At 43.6% G+C, this 7,952-nt stretch overlaps 1 long non-coding RNA gene across 1 annotated transcript; it reads left to right on the top strand.

Moving 5' to 3' along the window:
• Positions 1-4,432: 4,432 nt before the first annotated feature.
• Positions 4,433-5,851, top strand: LOC102778269 (uncharacterized). Its single transcript, XR_015718459.1, has 3 exons — positions 4,433-4,636; positions 4,713-4,774; positions 5,393-5,851. It is a non-coding gene; the product is annotated as an uncharacterized LOC102778269 (long non-coding RNA).
• Positions 5,852-7,952: the final 2,101 nt, after the last annotated feature.

The raw sequence follows: 7,952 nt of genomic DNA, 5'->3' as shown, positions 1-7,952 counted from the left end.
AGTACCTGACCTACGCTCTAACTGTGACCTGCCTGTGCTGATTGGGACAAATGCACTTGATGTTCTGTATGACGAATATTGTCAAGGTAAAGATCCCAATGATTTGTCGCCAGTCTATGGCTACAGGCAGATCCTCCGTACACTCAAGGTCAGGAGAGAGATAAACCTAGCCGGAAACGATGGCTTTGTAACTCTTAAGGGCAAGGTGCAACATGTAGTACCAGCTCAAGGGAGAGTCCTCCTTGAAGGCTGTGTCAGATCCAGCAGTGTTGGTGAATGTGCCATTGTAGAGCAGCCAACAACATCCACCTTACCAGGGGGAATTTTTGTGGAGTGCTGTCTTGTCACTTTGCCCAAGCAGCATCCTCATAGGTTACCTATATGGGTGAGAAATGAAACTGAGCATGACATAACACTGCCTTCTAGGTGTGTCATTGCAGAGCTCCATAGTCCTGCAAAGATATATGACGAATCACCCATTTCAACCAAAAATGATGACACTGTGAAATGTTGTAATGTTACTGCACAGCCAGTTGATGAACCTGCTCACCCAGATTTGACATTTGACTTTGGCAATTCTCCCCTCCCGCAGGAGTGGAAAGAGAGGGTTACCCAGCGTCTAAGTGCCTATGCTGAAGTTTTTGCCCAGCATGATTTGGATCTTGGACATGTATCTAAAGTGAAACATCACATAAACTTAAAGGACGAAGCACCCTTTAAGCAAAAGTCCAGGCCAATCCACCCAAATGATTATGAAGCTGTGAGGAAACACTTACAAGCACTCCTTGATGCAGGAGTAATCCGTGAATCAGAGTCCCTTTATGCTTCACCGATTGTGGTGGTTAAAAAGAAGAATGGAGAGGTCCGTCTTTGTATTGATTATCGTAAGCTCAATGCGTTAACAATACGAGATGCGTACGCACTTCCAAATCTTGAAGAGGCTTTCTCAGCCCTTGCTGGGTCCAAATGGTTTTCAGTAATGGATCTCAAGTCTGGTTATTACCAGATTGAGATGGAGGAATGTGATAAGCCCAAGACAGCTTTTGTGTGCCCTTTGGGATTTTACGAGTTTAACCGTATGCCCCAGGGGATCACCAACGCTCCCAGCACCTTCCAGCGCTTAATGGAACGGTGTATGGGCAGCCTCAATCTGAAAGAAGTTCTGGTGTTCATAGATGACATCATCGTGTTCTCCAGCACTTTGGAGGAACATGAAACCAGGCTTCTACGTGTCCTTCAGCAACTGAGAGAATATGGGTTGAAACTTTCTCCCAAAAAGTGCTCCTTTTTCCAAAGTTCAGTGCGATACCTAGGACACATCGTGTCTACCAAAGGTGTAGAGACCGATCCTGAGAAGGTCAGAGCTCTCAAAACCTGGCCAAGACCCCAGACGCTCAGTGACCTCAAGTCTTTCCTAGGCTTTGCAGGGTACTATCGACGGTTTGTGAAGGACTATTCAAAAATTGTCAAACCCCTGAATGATCTTACCAAAGGCTACCCACCATACAGGAAGGGCAGAAAGGTGACACCCGGTCCTAGTGGATACTTGAACCCTAAAGAGCCTCTTTCCAGCCGTTGGACCCCTGCTTGTCAGGAAGCTTTTGAGGTAATCATAGAGAAACTGACGTCAGCTCCAGTGCTTGGATATGCTAACCCAAAATTACCATACATCCTTCATACTGATGCGAGCACCTCTGGGCTAGGGGCAGCCTTGTATCAAGAACAGGATGGTGAAGTGAGGGTTATTGCCTACACAAGTAGAGGACTTTCACCCAGTGAAAAGCGGTATCCAGCTCATAAACTGGAATTTCTTGCATTAAAGTGGTCCATTGTAGAGAAGTTCCAAGATTATCTCTACGGGAACACATTCACGGTTTTAACGGACAACAACCCATTGACCTATGTTTTGAAGTCAGCCAAGCTTGATGCTGCCAGCTATCGCTGGTTGGCCGCTCTCTCCACCTTCGACTTTAATATTAAGTATCGTGCTGGTAAGAGCAATCAAGATGCAGATGGCCTCTCTAGGCGGCCACATGATACTGTGGATGATGACTATGCTTCTCTTGAAGAAAAAGAGCGAATGAAACAATTCGCTTCCCATCATCTCTCTTCATCTCCCAACAGACAAGATGTGACAGCTGACACATTCAGTGTCTTGTGCCACCGTCATCTCTTAAGTGAATCTGACAATAGCCTACCTTCTATCACTTTGGTAGAGTCCCTTGCTCTATTCAATTCAATTCAATTCAATTCAATTTTATTTATATAGCGCCAAATCACAACAAATGTCGCCTCAAGGCGCTTCATAGATACAGAGAAAAGCCCAACAATCATATGACCCCCTATGAGCAAGCTACACACCGATGCGGTGCCAGACGTCTACGCAGATGATGGAACATTAGGTTGTTCTGTCATACCTACCTATAGTGAAGTAGAACTCCAACAACATCAGAGGTCTGACCCAATTATTGGGTATGTGGTCAACATGTTAGAAAATGGAGGTGAAGCAAATTCCAATCCTAACTCTGCATCCTTAGAGCTTAAACTAATGCTCAAAGAGTGGAAACGGTTGGAACTGAAAAATGGTCTCCTCTACAGAACCCGCAAATCAGGTGAAAATGTCACCTTTCAGCTTGTCGTCCCTGAGTCTTTAAGGTCCACCATTCTCACTTGCCTTCATGACGACATGGGGCATATGGGTTTGGAAAGAACCCTCGACTTGGTTAGGTCAAGATTTTATTGGCCTAAAATGGCAACTGATGTAGAGAGAAAGATTAAGTCTTGCGGACGTTGTGTTAGAAGGAAGACCCTTCCTGAAAGAGCAGCACCTCTTGTGAGTATTCAAACAACCCGTCCCATGGAACTGGTATGCATGGACTATTTATCCTTGGAGCCTGACAGTCACAACACCAAAGACATTCTGGTTATAACTGATCATTTCACCAAATATGCTGTTGCCATGCCAACAAAAGACCAAAAGGCTACAACAGTTGCGAAGTGTCTTTGGGAGCAGTTTCTGGTGCATTATGGTTTTCCTGAGCGCCTGCTTAGTGATCAGGGCAGGGATTTTGAGTCCCAACTCATTAAAGAGCTCTGTGCCCTAGCTGGTATCACGAAGGTGCGCACCAGTCCTTATCATCCACGGGGAAACCCAGTTGAACGGTTCAACCGAACTCTTCTTGGCATGTTAGGAACTCTACGAGACAAAGAGAAAACTCATTGGCGCGATTATGTGAAACCACTAACTCATGCCTATAATTGCACCAAGAACGAGACCACCGGGTTTAGCCCATATGAGTTAATGTTTGGTCGCCAGCCGAGGCTTCCCGTGGATATTGCATTCTGCCTGCCAGTTAAAGATGGCTCTCCTACATCTCACTCTCAGTATGTGAGAGCTCTGAAGGCTCGCCTTCAAGAGAGCTATCAGATCGCTGCCAAAAACTCTCAAAAGGTTGCTGAACGGAATAAACGCCGTTTTGACAAAACTGTCAGGGAGTCAACCTTGGAGAAAGGTGATCAAGTGCTAGTGCAGAACCTGCGACTTCGGAATAAACACAAACTTGCAGATAAGTGGGAGTCAACCATGTACAGAGTGGTGGAAAAGATGGTAGACCTACCTGTGTATGTTGTACAGGCTATGAATGGAGATGGTCCTATTCGAACTCTTCACAGGGATCTCTTACTCCCTTGTGGTGACTTATCTGAAGCTGAGGAAGTTGACCAGGTCAAGCCAAAGAGTTGCAGGCCAAGAACGAGGCGCAGTCAGCCTCTGTTACTGGAGGAGCAATCAGAATCTGAAGATGACTCACCTGTCTATCCTAGGCAGTCTTCTGTCATTCCTGGAAAGTTGGTTCAGGTGTTTGAAATCCCGAAGAGACGACAGCAAACAGAAAAAACAGTATCGGAGGGTAGTTGTATACCGGCTATGCCAGCAGACTGTGTAAACCCTCAGCCTCAGGATGAGCCTTGCAGAGGCAGCTCCCCTTTGCTGCCTGCAGAGCCTGTAGGGGTACCTCCTGAAGTAGCTGAAGGAGAGGAGCCAGATGTTGTGGCTGAGCAACTCCCTACTGAAGACGATGTAGCTTTACCAACTATGACTAATCAAAAATCAGCTGTGGCCAAAGACAGCATTGATGTACCGTCCATTGAGGTAGAGGCTCCTATAGCTATGGAAACCATTGATCTGAACCCACAAACCCCTGAGGTAGCTCTGGAGCATAAGGAAACTGTTGAAAGTGCAGAAAAAAATGACCATGTTCGTAAGTCGGAAAGGACACGTCGACCACCAGGGCGCTTCCATTATCCTGAGTTGGGAAATCCCTTAATTTCCTTAACCAAGCACTTTATACAATAGGTGACTATGAGAGTTCATCTGTAGACCACAGCGTGACGCATGAAGGGGCTCATGCTGGGTCAAAGGGGGAGGGTGTAACCCATGTGAAATACAGGGCTGCAAAATCCCTTTTTGTAATCTAAGGCTATAGCCTGTTATTGCCACAAGGGGGTGCTGTGATGCAGTCTTGTGTTTTGACAACCTTGCGTCTAGTGCGCAGGAAGTATTACCTGTCTCTTCCTGTGAGATTTTCCCTCTGATGGCGGTCAAGTACGTGTCGGCGCGCATGGAAAAAGTATCTTGGTATGCAATACTGCAACCCGGTTAATGAGACCAGATTGTTTTATGTATAAATGCTAATAAGGTACTCTTTTATTAGGCCCCGAACTCTGACCACATAGAGAGTAACGTCTGTCAAGTTATTTGTGTCTGGAAATCCCGGTGAGTCACGTGCTTTTGTTAGCTACCTGTTAAGTTAGATAATGTATTTTACTAGCCGATTCAGCTCAGAAACCTTTGAACAAAAACCAATCGGGAGCTATGAGAATCTGGCGTGTTGTTTTACTTCTCCTGTTGTTCTTTACAGTGTGTTATAAGTGTTGAATGCTTTGAGCTAAACGATGCCGATGCTAGATGCGATGCTAGCTGCTAATAGCTGTTAGCCACCCCACCGAAGCCATATTCCGATCGGGGAGGTATTCAAGTAGAAGCATTAGCTCTGTTTATATTAGAATGGTTATGTCTTAATAGATATGAGCATATTTCAAGTTTAATAGTATTTGCACTGAATTAAGTTACATTTGCTTGTAAGCCCTAAGGATGAATGTCATTTTCATTGCTATGACTGTTTACATTACTGTTTAAGCTGCTGATGTTCTTTGTTGTGATATTTTGATAAAATTGTTTATACTAGTACAAACACGTTACTGTAACTCTTGTAACTTGGTAAAGCTAAAGGGAATGCCATTTGTGATTAATACATTTGGAAAAGAAGTTAATGAGCTCATGTTAAGAACACAAAATGGGAAAGAAATTGATTGTTCTGCACTGTTTGTGTAGATTGGTTTTTTGAACTACTAGAAGAATTCTGGAGAACCACTGACGGCGAGAACAGCCCAAATGAGATCCTGGATGATCGTGAAATGGTGTGGCCAGCCATGCGATCGGATTGTGGGATTTGTCTGAGAAACTGATTCAAGCAACCCTGGATTTCAGATAAGCCCTATGCACTACTTTTCCTACCCGGATAATAGGGTTTGTACACTGACAATTCCCCTACAGTACACCTGTTTGGGTTTTCAACGACTTTAAAGGACAATTCAGACTGGACAATTCAGACTTCACAACGGGAACACTTTAATCTGTTTCATTCATTCCAAAGAGCTCTGATACGGTTCAGTATAAATCTTCCATTTAAATGTCTTTATTTTGTTTTGTTTTACATGTATTCACCTTTAAAATGCACTATTAGTGTGCAATTTGGGTTTTTGTGTTGTATATGTATATAAATGGTACTGAGGCAATAAAGGTCCCAGTTATTCACTTCCAAACCAACTCCTTTTGTGAGTCTCCAAAACAAAACCTCCTTCTGAACCTAGTAAGATGTCTAGGGTCTCTATTTGAAGTGAGAGTGTACTGGTCCTGAGTAGAGGCGCTACATACACAATAATAAAAATAACAGATAAAAGTTAAGAGCATACAGAGGTTTAAACATAAGCAATTTTAAACAGATGAGTTTTGAGGGTGGACTTAAAAGAGGGAATGAAGTAATGTTTCTGAGGTCAGGGGGTAAGGAATTCCAAAGTCGAGGGGCAGAGCAACTAAAAGCTCCGCCCCCCATTGTAATCAGACGAGCGGAAGGAACAGAGAGAGAAAGAGAAGATGAAGATCTGAGGCACCGGGATGGGAAGTACATCTGTACTAAATCGGAGAGGTATGGTGGAGAGAGAGAATGAATAGCCTTAAATGTATAAAGGATTATTTTAAAATGGATGCGAAATTTAACCGGGAGCCAGTGAAGCTACTTCAGGATTGGGGAGATGTGGTGGGTAGAGGAAGTCCTAGTAATAGTAGGGAATTATTTATGGTGAGAGAGAAATTGTTAATTCTGGATAGCAATCGTTTAGTGCCGACCAGGAGAAGTTCTGATTCATTGCTGTTGTTTAAGGAAGTTGGAGGAGAACCAGGAATTGAGTTCAGCTAAGCAGAGGGTGAGGGAGGGTGGAGGAAGAGTAGAATCGGGTTTGGTAGAGAGGTAAAGCTGGGTGTCATCGGCATAGCAGTGGAACTGAATGTTATATTTACAAAAAATATGTCAGAGAGGAAGAAGGTAAATGATGAAAAGAAGGGGCCCGAGGACAGATCCCTGGGGCACCCCAGTAGATAGAGGAGAAGGCTGAGAAGTGAAGGATTTTAATTGAATGAACTGAGTGCGGTCAGACAGGTATGATTTGAACCAGGCTAATGGAGTATGAGAGAGACCAATGGAAGCTAATCTGCTAAGAAGAATGGGATGAGAGATGGTGTCAAAGGCTGCACTCAGATCAAGGAGAATAAGGATGGAGAGGAGACCAGAATCAGCTGCCATAAGAAGATCGTTTGTTATTTTTATGAGAGCAGTTTCGGTGCTATGCAGAGGACGGAAACCAGACTGGAACTCTTCGTAAAGGTTATTATCAGTGAGGTGTAGATGGACTTGTGAAGCAACTACTTTTTCAAGAATTTTTGAGAGGAATGGTAGATTGGAGATAGGACGGAAATTATTAAAGTTATTGGGATCTAGACCTGTTTTTTTCAGGATTGGGGTAATGGCGGCAACTTTGAAAGAAGCAGGAACAGTTCCAGTGGTGAATGAAGAGTGAATAATAGCAGATATGAGGGGAAGGAGAGGGGGTAAACAGGCTTTGACAAGGACAGTGGGGATAGGATCAAGCTGGCAGGTAGAAGGCTTTGATTTGTGGATGAGATCAGCAATATCAGTTAAAGACGGAAGTTGAAAAACAGAGAGGAAGTGAGAAGGGGGTGGAATTGCGACAGAGGAGCTACATTGAGCATTAGGGTCCAAGTCAAGGTGTATTTTATGATTTTTTTCAGTAAAGAATAGCATTAGAGCGTCACAGAAGTTAGATGAAAAGAGATGAGCGGGCAGAGAATCAGGTGGCCTGTTAAAGGAGTTGAATAATGAGAATAGGGTCTTGGTGGAGTTCTCACTTGAACAGACAATGGTAGAATAATAGGCAGATTTAGTTTGACTGATACATTCCTGATAAAACAGAACATGGTTACTAAACATATCCTTATGAATAGTAAGGCCAGTTTTCTTGTAACGACGTTCAAGCCGTCAGCCTTTAGCTTTCAATAGTCTGAGTTCAGGTGTGTACCAGGGTGCAGAGCGAGAAAAGAGTACAGTTCTGGTTTTCTGTGGAGCAAGAGAATTCAAAATACTACTGAGGCTATGATTATAATAAAATACTAGATCCTCTTGAATAGCCAAATTGCTAAGAGACAAGCAGCTAGAGAGAGCAGAAGAAAGGATATCAAGATTTATATTCTTGATATTCCGGAAAGAAATAATACGAGGATTGTTAATTATAGAGAAAGTCATGTGAACATTAAAGGA

The sequence above is a fragment of the Neolamprologus brichardi genome, unplaced genomic scaffold (genome assembly GCF_056152115.1).
Source record: "Neolamprologus brichardi isolate AB-2024 unplaced genomic scaffold, ASM5615211v1 NODE_ptg000033l+_length_6344489_cov_1, whole genome shotgun sequence".
Lineage (NCBI taxonomy): Eukaryota > Metazoa > Chordata > Actinopteri > Cichliformes > Cichlidae > Neolamprologus > Neolamprologus brichardi.
The sequence above is the reverse complement of the archived record's forward strand: the minus strand, read 5'-3'. Positions and strand labels throughout refer to the sequence as shown.